The sequence below is a fragment of the Dasypus novemcinctus genome, chromosome 12 (assembly GCF_030445035.2).
Source record: "Dasypus novemcinctus isolate mDasNov1 chromosome 12, mDasNov1.1.hap2, whole genome shotgun sequence".
In the NCBI taxonomy this organism is placed as follows: domain Eukaryota; kingdom Metazoa; phylum Chordata; class Mammalia; order Cingulata; family Dasypodidae; genus Dasypus; species Dasypus novemcinctus.
This window is the reverse complement of record NC_080684.1, coordinates 96448530-96463542: the sequence shown is the minus strand read 5'-3', so window position 1 is coordinate 96463542 and position 15013 is coordinate 96448530. Positions and strand designations below refer to the sequence as shown.

Here is a 15013-nt window from a genome sequence, read left to right as displayed (position 1 = left end):
GCTGGGCGCACTCACTGGTAGAAGCCCCCTCCGCACACTGAACTGCGGTCCACCTCCTCCTTCATGCTCCAGCAACACTGAATGAAACTCATCCCTTTTCAGCACAACGGCCCCCCAGATAATAGAAGACAGTGGGCGCGATCTCCTGGAGCTTCCTCCTTCAGAACCCATCAGCCCGCTCATTTGTAGGACCCAGGCAGAGTGCCCCTCAATACCAATCACGCTCCAGGTCTTCCCTTTTTCCCCTGCAAGTACACAGCCTAGAATGGGCCCTGCCAGTATGCTCAGCTCCCTGCACAGGGGGCTTCTTACAGGAGACCATGGATTGGGAGAAGGGTGTGGAGGGGCTAGCAGGAGCTCCTGGGACAGTCTTCACTTGAAGAGATGGGAAAGGGCAGGTGGGATGCCCGCAAGAGGATGTGACACCGGAGAGGCTCCTCTGGAAGGCAGCCAAAGGACTGGGCCCCCAGCGCCCAGCCCCAGTCCAGTCCATCTGCCAGGTCAGCTACTGGAAGGAAGGCTGTAAACGCCTCTCAGGAGGCATTAGATGAGTTTAATTTCATTCATTCTAATTTTTATAAAAAGATTGTCATTCAAAATAGGATGAGAGAAATGAAGGTATTTCAAAATCACATAAAGATTCTAAAAGTAAACAAAAAAAAGGTACTCATCTATGGACAAATTGTCAAATGCATCTTCCTCTCCTCCTTCTTACCCCTTCCTGTACCTGCCTTCCCATCACCACCCCGACTGAATTTATTATCCTTGACCCAGGAGGTCAGTATAAACTCACAACTTATGCCACGACAAACAGGACAAAGGAGAAGGAAAGCTGGCCCAAGCTTGTTAAGACGGAAACATTATGATACATTGCTCTGAAAAAAGGACAAGAGCTTCATTCCGCCCAACTGACATCTATCATCACACACCAAAAAAAAAAGCATTGAGGGCTCATTAATTAAAATGTTTGGGACTCACTGGCCTAGTTACTTTCAAATTTTCACTTGAAGAGACTGAAGGGTGACCTCAGAAGCCAAGTCACCGTAGAAGCAGTCTTGATAGCATGCAGCAGTGGGAGTCCGGGAGGGTCCCAGATGCCATGGCCCCAGACCTGACACAGATCAGGGCATCTTTATGCACGCTGCAGAGCGGTGTTTTTGGAAGAGCAGACACTGTCTAAAATGGGGAGGGACGGGAGCCGTGGTCACTGCACAGCTCTCCTGGGGCTCAGGTGAACGGAGGTGGCATGCAGGTGAAACCTGAGCCATCCGCACCCCTCAGAGCAAAGGCTGCCTACTCCCTGAGGCCCCAAGGCCGCCAGTGTTAGCACCCTCTGCTCAGCTGGCTCAAGTGCCCTGAGGCCACACGGCCAAGACAGGCCCCCACAGACCTGAGCCATCTCTCCCTCCAGGCTCGCCCCTCACGTGGGGGCCAGGGCAAGAGGACAGGTAGAGGCTGACACACCACTCCTCAACTATTCAACAGCAAGGAATCAAAGCGGCCAATTGAAAAACAGGTTCAACTCTCCAGTCCTGGCAAATCTATCTTGGTAACGATCTAAAACACTAAGTTCAAATTTAGAATTCTCAACTGCCTCTGAATTTTGTGCCCGCAAGTGACCCTAGCTCCCAGCTCCCAGCCGGCCGCCCCTCCCTTTCCACCTCCAGCTCTACCCTGCACACGAGGGGCCTATCCCACAAGTGGGGTGCAAGCCCACATGCCAGCTACAACCACTCAAAACGGCCACCCCTTGCCACCCCAGAGAACCATCCACCCTCAAGACACAGGCCCTGGAAGCAGCTGGGGACCCTTGGGGCAGGAATGCTAGTGTCCTGGGTGCCAGTGTGCGGTCTAGAAGTGGGGGAGGTTCAGGAGGAGCTCATGCCCTGGACCTGGGCCCCCCTCCCGCCCTGGGAAGGGGCATTGCCCGAAGCAAGGTCCCCTGAGCCCCAGGGCCAAGCGCAGTGCCGCATCTAAGGGTGGCACTTCCTCTCTCGGACTTTTGAGAGTCAGCTCTCAGGGCCTGGCTAAGGACTCTGACTCCTAGAGGCCAGATAAGGAGCAGTGGAGCTCAGTCGTCCTGACCCTGCAGGGAAAAGAGGCACGGAGGCCAGGAAGGGCAAGCAACCTGCCCAGATCCGCACGGTAAACTGGCTTCAAGCAGACATGAGGGCTGTGCCCCCAGATTTCCTCCGCCACCCCAGCCACACCCTCCGATGGGAGTTTGAAGCCTTCTCTCTCCTTCCTCTGTGCATGCTCCAGGCTCAGAGTTTCCTCCTCACAGTCGTGCTGACCTCGCCAAATCCAAAACCTCTACGCGTGGGGGTGGGGGGCGGCTGTCTCAGTGTCTAGACCTGCCTAACAAGGAACATCAGTTTGTCGGAGCCACGGGCTGGAGCGCTGGCTGGGAGCCAACCCCGGCCGGCTCCCTGGCGCACAGCCTCGGGAAGGAGGCCCGGGGCCAGCTTGCAGACCCGACTCCCGTCACAGCTGTCACAGGCGGAGCTGCGCTGGGGCCAGCCCCTCGGGTTCACGCCAGCCAGTGGAGCATGCCCCTTCCCCACCCCCTGTTGGATGATGCCATCTGCTGTGGAAAGAGCATTTACACCACCGAAATCGGCAGGTGCCTTGAGTCAGGGCTTTTTTGAAAAAATAAAGAGCTACATAGGGTGTGTTCATATAGGTTCACTCACGTACCCCTCAGAGAGACACATCCACACCCCCACAGGTGCACATGTACCTGTCCACACAGACACTCCTAGGTACGCGTGAGCACATGGACACACACGTCTGTGACTAGATGAGCTCACACAAACATATTCTGTCGGCCAGCATTTATTGACCCTGCCCTCTCTGTCCCAAGGTACAGAGGTGACAAAGACAGGAAGCTCCCAGTAAAGACCAAGACACGGACAGGTAAACAAAGAATTGCTAAGAAATGTGATGATGTCACCCCAAAGGCGCCGAGAGGGGGGCAAGCCGGCACAGGGCACTGTGGCAGCAGAGGTTTCGCATGAACCGAGGATGTGCCTGTCCACCGCGTGTACTTCCCTGTGGACGGAGTCCCCGGTCCTCAGAGCACAAACAGGCAAGCACATAGGCCGGTACACTGCGGCAGAGAAAGGGACACGGGTAGACCAGGAATGCGCACAGGCGCACGTGTGTGCACACACACATCAAAACCTGTCTGGACCAAGGACAGGGCACGAGGTCAGCCACTGCCGTCCCCAGGAGTGCCCTTATCTAGCAAGCGTCCCCGTATTTTCTCCCCCTCCGCCTCTCCCACAGGGTTACCAGTGGCGCGTTCTTGCCGCACCCACACTGCTCTGCCCTGGAGAGGACTCCAAGGGGAATAAGCCCAGGCACCTCTCAACAGCTCCTGCTAGAAGCAGAGAAGAAAAAGCCATGGACAGGCTCCCTGAGGCAGCCCTTTGAGGCAAGACCAGCAAAGCCAAGAACGCTGGTCATGAGGGGGAGAAGGAGCCTGGGCTCACCCATCCCAGCCCTGAGACAGCTCACGTTCTCACAGGAGATAAGACATAGGGGCATGAAACTCAGGCACCAACATCAGGCAAGATGGAGTTAGCTGGGGGCAGGGAGGGAATGTAGGACCTGAGCTACATTCAGTTTCTTCATGTCACTCCCTGACTCCAAAACCTTCAGTGGCTCCCCAGTGTCCTCACAGTAAAACTTTCAAAGTCTTCCCTCATCAGGCCCCTCTTTATCTGTCATGCTACAGTGAATTTACTGGGATTTACTGAACGTCTTTGGTCATGTTAGATGGCACTGGAGTCCAGTGCCATGTCAGTGGGCCCTACTTTGGAATTTGTGTTCCTGAGTGTGATGGAGTTGGACTCAGATGCAACCTTTCTACACATGCCTCTTCTGTCACTTTTACTGAACCTGTGGATGGCGCTAGGGCTGATATATATACTCAGGAGACTTGAATCTCTGGACTGTCCATTTGCCAGCTAGGCCCTGAGCCTCAGCAAAGTTGCAACTCCTACTCTCTGGTTCATTGGATGTACCAGGTCAGGTAACAGGGAGGTGAAGATGGTCAACCACCACACCAGGGAACCAAGAGACCCTACAGCTGCAAGCAGGAGAATTGCATCCATCATCCATGTGGGATCTAAGCTCCCTTTCGATATAGAGGTGGAGTGGACATCATCATCCCAGGGTCCACAGGATGGAGGAATAAAATATGGATTAGAGGGACTTACTGATACTCTACTGTAGAACTATTGTGACTAGTAATGGAAGAAATTGTAGCATTGATGTGGAGAAAGTGGCCACGGTAGTTGCTGAGGGCAGGAAGAGGGAAGAAGAGGTGTGATGTGGGGGCATTTTCGGGACTTGGAGTTGTCCTAAATGATGCTGGACATTATATATACTGCCATAAACCCACTGAATGGACTGGAGGAGAGTGTAAACTACAATGTAAACTATCATCCATGTGGTACAGCAGTGCAGCAAAATGTATTCACCAAATGCAATGGATGTGCCTCAATGATGAAAGAGGTTGTTGATGGGGGGGGATATGGGAACGTCTTATATTTTTTAATGTAACATTTTTTGTGATCTATGTATCTTCAAAGAAATACAATTTTTTTAAAAATGACGGAGGTGGGGGTGGGGCGGGGTTTATGGGAGCCTCTTATGTTTTTTAATGTAACATTTTGTGTGATCTATTAACTTTTAAAAAAGATAATTAAAAAATAAAATAAAGTCAACAAATTAACCAAATACTATTAATAAGAAAATGAAATATGATACTTTTAAAAATAACAAATAAAATACAAAAAATTTTCAGAAAAAGGAATAATAATAAATAATAAAAAATATAAAATTTTTTTAAAAAAGACATGCCAGGAAGTTCCTAATCATATATTATCACAGCCCTGTTCAGCAAGTATTACTACCCCCTTTTACAGATATGGAGACAGGCACTCAAAGAGGCAGAACGGTACAGAGGTTAAGAGGGTAGAGCCACTTTCCACAGTTCAAAATCTGAAGCTAGCCACCTACCAGCAGTGCAACCGTGGGCAAGTTACCTAGGCCTTAGTTTCCTCATCTGTAAAGGGGGAATAATAAAAATAGTATCTATCTAATAAGCTTGTTTTAAAGATGAAATGGATTCAAAGCATTAGAACGGTGCCTGGCAAATAGTAACAGTAATATGGCCTCACACTTATGGAGAACTTTCTGTGTAGGAGAACACTCAATAAATGTAGCTATGACACCAAGACATACTCAGAGTGTGGCTAGCACTGGGGTACAAATGTAGGTGTCTCTATTCCAGAGTCCTCATTCTTATCCACCACCCTAATTTGCCCCCTCATCTACACACACAAACACATACACAGACCTCACAGTTGCTCAAACAGAGGGCTGCAAAGGGTAGAGAAAGGCAACATGAAAGAATTTAGTTCTCCCTTCCAGGGTCTTTGAAGGCTGGGGGCTGCAGAGGGCTTGTAAGGAAAGGCTGCACAGTTCTGAGTCATGAAAGCCCCTGAGAGCTGAGGCTAAACCCACTTCCTTCCTGGTGCTGCCCTGCCATGGGCTCCAGTTACAAAGAGTCTCACTGGTCCTCATGGACACTGTGGGACCACTCTGATGCTTGCCATCCATCCATCCATTCATTTACCCATCTATTGATTCATTTATCCATTTATCCATCCATTCCATCCATCCATCCATCTATCCATTCATTTACCCATCTATCAATTCATTTATCCATTTATCCATCCATCCATCCTTTCTTCCGCCCATCAGCTCCTGTTATATGTCACTTACCATGCTTACTGCTGAGGGCAGCCATGATCAAGGCAAGCATGGTCCCTGCCTCCTGCAACTTGTGTTTCCAAGGGGAAGAGAGAAAATTAGCAAGTTAAGGTCAAATAATTGCATAATTATGAATTGTCATGAGTGCTATGAAGTAAATGCATTGGAGCAATGATTTAGGAAATAACAGAGGTTGGCCTCTCTTGTGGTTATCTAAAATTTAGTGGCTTAAAACAACCATCACTATTTTAGTATCTCTCATAATTCTGCAAGCTCAGTTGGGTGGTCCTTCTGTACCACGGGATGTTGGCTGGGACTGCCCTCATCTGGGGCCCAGCTGGGCTGGAACAACCAAGATGGCAAATGCATGTGGCTGTGGTTGATGCTGACTCTGGGCTGGGGACATGGCTGGGGTCACTGGCCAGAGTGCCTCATTTCTCTTTCCTGAGACCTCTCCACATGGCTTGGGCTCCTCACAGCATGGAAGCTGGGTTGCAAGTATCAAAAAATAGAAAGTGCCAGTCACCTAAGGCCTACCCTTGAAGGGCTCAGCAAATCATCTATATTACCTTCTTCTAGCCAAAGCAAGTCCCCAGGACCAACTCAGTTTCAAAGGGGAGAGAAATTAAGTCTACCTCTTGATGAGAGTAGTGGCATGAGGGGGAAAGAAACTTGGAGCCATCACTGAAGACTAGTTATTACAACCCCCTTTAGGTAGAGCAGTCAGGGGAGGCTCCTGAGATGCTGACTTTGAGTTGAAATTTGAAAGTTTGAGGAGGGTGAGCCAGGCAAAGGTAGAGGGTGGGAAAGGAGGAAGGGCCCTAGGCAGAGGGAACAGCATGTGCAAAGCCTCTTTTCCTGAGGCAGGAAAGAACTTGGCTTGTGAGTAGACTGAAAAGACCACCTGAGTAGGGGTGCAGGGTGAGCAAGGGGACAGGGTGAGGTAGATGAAGGTGAAGATTGGTCCTCATGGAGTAGGCCTTTGGATTTTACTCTAAATGCAAGAGGAGTCACTGAAAACAGATATAACTGAGAGCTTTCCTTCCAAAATTCACTGAGCGTGACCCAGGCTAGACACTGTTTAGGGGAGAAATCTAAATAAGACATATCCTTTTACTGAAGGTCATAATTTCACCTGAATTATTTACTTCTAAGTTACAACATACTCTTTTCTATTCAATTCAGCCTTGACTAAATTCAGCTCTTTTGATGAGAGAAACAGAGTACAGTAAAAGATACATAAATAAAGTGGCTGCTAAATGCAGAAAATTGAAACCATGAAAAGGGGAAGGAAGCAATATGACAAGTATAAGCTTCCTGGCAAGCAAGGCAAAAAGGGAAATATCATAAATTCTGTACCTTTCATCATCAAAGTAAACCCTTCAGTCACTGCAGGGAAGAAAATGTTTTTCTTAATCTCATGCTTGCTAGGGAAGAGAGAAAACACACAGAAAACATCTATTAATGACTCAAAACTGAAACTAGAAAGGGCCAAAAGAACAGGATGGAAGACTGTGAATTTCTTTGTCTCAGAGAGCTCACCCCTTGAGAGGCAACAAAAAAGGGGAATGGAAGAACATGGGCAGTAGAGGTAGAAGGGTCTGTATTTGAAGCCCAGCTCCACCCCTCACCCACCTCATCCCACCTTATGAACAATGAGCCTTCATTTTCTCACCTGTAAAATGGGTTCAATAATCCCTACATAGGATTAGCAGCTGGGATGCCTAGAAGAGACACTAAATATGAAAGCACCCAACACAGCACCTGGCACTCAATGAAGAGTAATAATAATCACAGCTAAATCAATGAAGTTCTCTCTTTGTGCAAGGCGTCATTTTAAGCACAATACATATAAAGGCTAACAGCAGCATTAAGAGATAGAGCCTATCATTATTCTCATTTTATAAATAAGGAAATTGATGCTCAGAGAGATTAAAACATGTGCCCAAGGTCACACAGTAGAAATATTGGGAGAGCTGAAACTTGAAGTCAGATAGTCTACTGACTTCATGACCACACTAAACCACGTCCCCAGTCGTGGTCTCCTTGCCCCCTTCTCTTTTTTTAACAAATCAATTTTATTGATACATATTAATAAAGCACAAATCCATCCAAAGTGTACAATCAATGGTATTTTGTATAATCACATAGTTGTGTCCCCTTCTCTTTACCTTTCTTCCCAATACGCTCAGACTCTGCCAGGGTGCTCACAGCTAGACGATTAGGAAGCTCCATCCTCCAGGAGCAAAAACCCTGTGCTATTGGTTCAGCTCACTCTCACCTGCTTCCCACCTTTAGCCTTTCCCCTTTCTTAGCTCTGTCCCATGGAATTCATGAAAACCAGGCTATGCTTCTTCCAGAGAGGGCCTTTAGAGCCACTTACCTCTGCTGAAGGCCCTGGCAAAGGATTAATAGAGGAACTACTTAAAGCTGGCCACAGTGGATTGGGGGGGGCGGCGGGAATCCTTCCACTAGACCAGGGGTTCCTTGAAAGCAGAAACATGACCCATCACTTGTTCGGCTTATGACAGGGCCCAATAATCTTATGAAATGAATAAAGGTGAATTGAATTGAATTGAATTGAATTGAACTGAATTGCAAAACTGCAAGGATGGATGAACAGAGGGTTGGATAGAAGGATATTTCGATGGATGGGATGTTATTTGGATGATTGGATAGGTTGCTGAATAGATGGAAAAAATGAATGGATAGGTGAGTGGATGGTAAGATGGATGTTTGGATAAATGGAAAATGGATTGATGTTTGAATGGATGGAGAAATGAATGGATATAAGGATGAATGGATAAATAAATCATTTTAGGGTAAGATGGAAGGAAGGAAGGAACAAAGGAAGGAAAAAAGGAAGAAAAGATATTTAGATGAATAGATGGATGGTTGCATGGATAGATGGATGTCAGTTGGATGACTGGATGGATGAATGGTTGGATGATTGGATATTAGGATGGATGGGTGGATAGATGGGTGGATAAATAGTAAAATGCGTGGATGTTTGGATGGTAGAGTGGATATATGGAAGAATGGATAGATAAATGATTGAAGAGTAAGATAGATAAGACAGATAGACAGAGAGATGAATAGGAGCAGACTGGGTGACTATTTGTGAGAGGGAAATCTAGTAACTGAAGCACAGAGATAGGAAAGCCCCAGGTGTGTCTGGGAAACAGCATATAAATCAGTGTGACTGGGGCAGAGGGCTCATGCCGGGCAGAGGTAGGAAAAGAGTAAACACCCACCTTCTCCCTCCTGTAAGGAAAGGTAGAGATGTCGGGGAGGGTTCTATACAAGCAGCTGCTGGGAAGGGAGGAGTTAACAGCAGGATGGTTCCCTGGCCAGCTGCGACCAGGGTGACACTGACAGATTACAGCATGTCCTCCGCACTAATAACACTGCAGCGTCCTCCCACCGCTCCCCAGCCAGCTCCAACTCCAGTGGATCAATACCAAAGGGTGCACAGTGGAATTCCTCCGCCAACTTCCTCCAAGACTTGGACGCTTTAACGCACAGAACCACAGAGTAGAAGGGACCACAGAAATCAGCTCATTGCCCAGACTGGGCACTCCTGGGGCCACAGATGGTGTCCCATTCACCTTGGCATCCCTTGTCCCATCACAGGGCTGGGCAAGGACATCCCTCCCCAAAAGCCTGCCAAGTGAATAAATCAACCTCCGGGCCAACATGGGAGTCCTCACAAATACATCTCTTTGGCACACAATCCCTTAGCCTCTGCTTACATATCCCCAGCAACAGGAGGCTCTCGACCTCTCCCAAGCAACCAGAGCATTCCCTTGTTGGATGCTCTGATGATGAAAATCACCTTCCCTGTTCTGAGTTAACACCTACACACACACTAGCCTTCTATTTCCCAATTTCTTCCTTTTCCCTGCCACCCTTTCTTCCCCCTTCCTAAACCACACAGTAACCCAGTGCTCATCTCCTGGGTGCTGAAATCAGATGACTGAGGAGGAGGAAGAAGGGGATTCATATCTACTGAGTACCTTTTCAGGGCTAGGCGTGTCAGAAATCTACACTTGCTGTCTCACATCATCCTCATGAATGCCCGGCGAGGTAGGTGATATCAACCCCCTCTCACAGATGAGGACCCTGAGGCTCAGAGAGGGTGAGTAACATGCCTAAAGTCACACAGGCACACAGTAGCAGAGCTGGGACCACCACTGTATTCAAGCCCATGGGTACATGGCACGAATGTTTTCCCACATCTTGTTCTTGGCCTCAGATGAGTCTGGAAAGGACCTGAACTGGCCCTCTAATCCACCACCACCACCCCCAGGGGAGGTAGAGGGACCTTCCCAAGGTCACCCCAGCTACAAGACTGCCCAGATCAGGGGCTCTCCACCCCTCCCCTGCCTCCTATACCCAGATGGCTGCCTTCGAATAGCATCTCTCATGAAAGGGAACCAGGGCTCCCTGGAGAAACAGCTGATTCAGGACTAGGGCAGGGAAAGAACAAGATGAAGGTAGAACATGTCATTCTTCCAGGAAGTGAGGAAGTTACCAGTCATCACTAGGGCTGGACCACAAGGCTCAGTGTCCACTGTGAAGGGGCTCCCACAGGGCCAAGAAGAGCCCATCTGAACATCAAAAAGCTTGGAGAACCTTAAAGAACCAACTCATTACTCTGAAAACTGGTTTTTGGTTGTTTTTTTTTTTTTGGTTGTTTTTTTTTATTGATTTTGTAAAAATATTACATTATAAAAAATATGAGGTCCCATTCAACCCCACCACCCCCACCCCACCACTCCCCCCCCCCCCCCCCCCCCGCCCCCAGCAACACTCACTCCCTTCATCATGACACATCCATTACATTTGGTAAGTACATCTCTGGGCATCTCTGCACCTCATGGTCAATGGTCCACATCATGGCCCACACTCTCCCACATTCCATCCAGTGGGCCCTGGGAGGATTTACAATGTCCAGTGATTGCCCCTGAAGCACCATCCAGGGCAACTCCAAGTCCCAAAGGGCGCCTCCACATCTCATCTCTTCCTGCCATTCCCCATACCCATCAGCCACCATGTCCACTTTTCCCACTCCAATGCCACCTTTTCTCTGTGGACCTTGGATTGGTTGTGTCCGTTGCACCTCTATGTCAAGAGGAGGCTCAGATTCCACATGGATACTGGATGCAATCCTCCTGCTTTCAGTTGTAGGCACTCTAGGCTCCATGGTGTGGTGGTTGTCCTTCTTCAACTTCATCTTAGCTGAGTGAGGTGAGTCCAATAAATCAGATTGTAGGAGCTGAAGTATGTTGAGGCTCAGGGCCTGGTTATCATATTGTCAATCCAGAGATTCAAATCCCCGAAATATATCTTAAACCCCAACAACAACTACAATTCCAGTAAAGTAGCATGAAAGTCTTGTGAAAAGAGATCCCATCTGAGTCCAGTTTCATCACGCAGAAACACCAGCTCCAAAGAAGGGCCATCTGACATGGCAGTGAACCCCATCTGCCATGACCATAGAACCCGTGGGTCTCTTTAGCCCTCAAAGGAACCAATACCTGGGGTTGTATCTATTTTATCTGTCTCTTAGACTCTGCTCAGTTGTGCTTAAGGGCAATCCTTCTGAAAGCCTCCAGACTCTTTCTTAGAGACTCGTAGCCATATAAACTCATTTCTCCTTTCCATTTCCCCCTTACATTAGGTCAAACAGCATTTTAAAGTCATGCTATTATATGTAGACAGGGATATTCTGCTGATCCGCATTGAACCTTCAATTCAAGGTCATTTTCCAGTTGCATCATCAGTTGGTACTTGGTAGTGATCCCTCGGTGCCAGGGAGGCTCATCCCCGGGTGTCATGTCCCACACTGGGGGGAAGGCATTGCATTTACATGCTGAGTTTGGCTTCGAGACTGGCCACATTTGAGTAACATGAAGGCTGTCAGGAGGAAATTCCCAGGCACAGTGCTGCTCTAGGCCTTGTTCTTATTTCAGGCATATAGGCTCACAAGCATAGTCATTAGTATCATGCTCTCACTGTTGGACCCTCATTCCTTCCTGATCCTTACTGTTGCACCTGGGGGACTGCCGCTGCTCCCCCTAGGGACCACGACAGAGCACCCCCGGCCAGGAACCCAGTACCCCACCAGCTGTAGTTTTTAATTGTTGCCACTATGAGTATATCCAAACACTACCATGCACCCTGGACATATGCCCTGTATAATTTTTAAAAGGGAGGAGGTGAAAATCAAGCAAAATAATATCTCTACACCATATTATACCATATATATTTTATCTAGCACAGGTTCCCCACCCAGCCAGGGAAAACGCCGCCCACCATGAACTCTGGTTGAAGGCAGCCCTGTCCACCTCTGGAGAAGGAGCTGAGACCTCAGCCAGTTCCAACCTGGGCCTCGCTCAAGCCCTTCCATCTCCCCACAACCCTGCCTTTCCTTCCACAGGGAAGAACAAGGGTGAGGACCTCTGAGAAGCTCTGACCGGCACTTGGAGGGGGAAATGACATGCCCAGAATCCCCCACTGGGCATTTGGGCCAGCCCTCCCAGAACCCAGAGCCCCCGGCCTCCCTCAGCTCCACCAGCGTGGGCTGATGGGCCAGAACTGCTGCGGGAGTCAGCATGAGGCATCAGATGGTCCGGCCCAACTCTGCGGGCCCCACTCTCCCTCCAGCGCACCGCCAGCCTTGCCAAGCACTTGCCCGCTGGGGCAGCCCCGCAGCGGCTGTCTCCTCACCCCCCTCGGTCTTTCCCCAGGCTGCACTAGTCCCCGTCCCCTCGTCTCCATCCACCACCTGCCCCCACGGCCCAGCCCTCGACCATCACACACCCACACAGGGATCTCTTGGCCTTCCTGCCCCACAACCACCTCCGCCCCCACCCAGCTCCTCAAGCCCCTCTTCCCCTTAATCAAAACACAGCTGAGTGGTAACCCTCCTCACCCTCACGACCTCCCAGCCTCACAGAGCCCATGCCCACGGTTAGGATGTGCTTGACCTTCTTACACTTTTGGGCTGTATCTGGAAAGAACATCTCTAGGGAAAACACAGCTGGTCAGAGTCCACACAGCTAGGGATAGGAATGGAGGTGAGACCCACATCACCTGTGAGCCTTTTGAGCCTTTTGTATTTTGTCTTAACTACATAAAAATAATGAATTTGCTTTAATATAAGTGACCATTGAAAAGTCATACAGACCTACAAGTCCTAGCTTCACCATTACTAGTTTTGTGACCTTGGACAACCTACTTAAACACTGCCAGCCTCAATTTACTTGTCTATAAAATGGGGGTGATCATCGTACCTGTCTTATAAATCAGGTAAGTGATGAACAGATGCTCAGGGAGCACTTACCACTGCGCACAGCAAATAGTCAGGGCCCAGACCATGGGAGAGATGGTCATCTTTTCTTTGTCCATCTTCCTCGTGGAACTCTGAGCCCCTTGACAGCACAAACCACCTGGTCCAGCTGTGGATCCCAGAGCGTAGCACAGCTCGTGGCATGATGGCTAAGTCTTGAAACATTCCCCGGCACCTATGGGATATGATTCTCAGTCACCAGCTGGCCCCCGGCTCCCTTTCTTGCCCCTTCCCATCCTCAAACACACCATGCCCTTTGAATCCTCTGTTGCTCAACACATGCCACTGCCCCTGACTCTTTCCTTCCTCTGACTTTGCCTGGTAATCTGCAAATTCATCTCATCCTTCAAGATCTTGCAAAAGGTTTCCTCCTCTGTATAGCCTTCCCACCCACCCTTGGTAGACTTAGTCAATTCCATGGCACTTGGCACAAACCTCTAGGCAACATGTGCCACATTATATTGTTAGCTCTCTACCTGCTGTCTTCCCCACCACTCTGGGAACTCCAGATAGATAGGAGCTGTGTTTTTCATATCTGTATCCCTAGTGCTTAGTGTAGAGCAGGCAGTCCGGAAATGTTTGTTGACTGGATAGATGGATGGGTTGATGGAGGGATGGATGGATGGTGGGATGGATGGATGGATGAATCAATCAATTCTGACCACTCAGCCACCTGGTAACCAATAAGGGCCAAATTATGTTGAGTCACTCATGCCCTGCAAATGCCACGTGGCAAGAGGAGTGACCTCGTCTCTTTGCAGTATCTTCCCCCAGCTCCAACCCAGAGGCTGCGTCTCTCAGCCTGAGTACACCCAGAGAGCCTTCCAGGCCTGGCCCGAAGCTGCAGCTGGCGCGCTGTTCAGCACTGCAGCCTCAGGGAGGCTGAGTGGCCTGCAGGGAGCCCCCCTTCCTCTCCTCTCCCTGCAGCAGAGGTCTACAAGGATATTCAGCAGCATCTGCTGAAGGCCTTGGCCAGGCCTGGTGGTAGGAGTAGAGACAGACAGACAAATAGGCACAGTCCCTGCCTTCATGGACCAACAAAGGCACGGAGGACACAGATGCCTGGGGCTACTCCCAGGAATCCCAGAGCCCCTGATATGTTCCACCCTACAAACACCATCACCCCCCTGTGCCTCAGCTTCCTCCTCAAATGAGGGTGAAGAGAACCACCCCATCAAATACAGCAGGGGTTTTTTGGCAGGTGGAACCAATCACTGCAAATTGCTCAATAACTTATGAAGCCCTGTACCAACATTATTGTTGTTGTTTATGATTTTAATGTGGAAGTAATAAACAACCGAACCCCTCTTCTCAACAGCCACAGTCGCTGGCACATAGTAGGTGTCACTGAAATTCGATGCATGAAAACTCAGTCCAGGAGCGGGTCATGACTTTCCATCACTTGGGCCGCAGCACCCTCTAGTGGCCAGAATTTAGAAGAGATGGATTTTCTGGTAAACAGCTCTGAGGAACCAGGTGGGGAGGGGGCTGCCTGAAGAGGTCGTTTTAGGACAAATGCAAGGAAAACTCAGTCTGACACCATGGAACAATAAGAAATTTCTTCGCTTCTAGACGTGGTACAGGTTTAGAATATAAACAAGTGCAAAAGGGTTGGAAGCAATTCTTGGATAATTCGCCTACAAAGGGATCTTCAGGAGAATCGGAGTGCCCAGGCTGCAGCCCACCTACATGTTCAGGTCAGACCCTGTGCCAAGTGCTGCTCTGTCTTCATCTAAGAAGCCTTGAACTTGGGTCTGCCACTTAGAAGCTTTGTGACCTTGAGCAGAGGGCCACCCTCTCTGAGCGCCAATTTCCTCATCTGTGCAATGAGGTTATAATCCCAGTACCGGCCACCTCAAAGAGTTATCATGAAGG

General features: G+C 49.2%; 1 long non-coding RNA gene across 4 annotated transcripts in view; it reads right to left on the bottom strand.

Annotated features, from left to right (window-relative positions):
* Window positions 1-15013, bottom strand: part of LOC105745932 (uncharacterized) — a 67949-nt gene that overhangs the window by 32538 nt on the left and 20398 nt on the right. For all 4 annotated transcript variants that reach the window (XR_011650311.1, XR_011650313.1, XR_011650314.1 and 1 more), the window contains one exon: window positions 13133-13313. This is a non-coding gene — a long non-coding RNA (uncharacterized lncRNA). The remainder of the gene's footprint in view (window positions 1-13132; window positions 13314-15013) is intronic.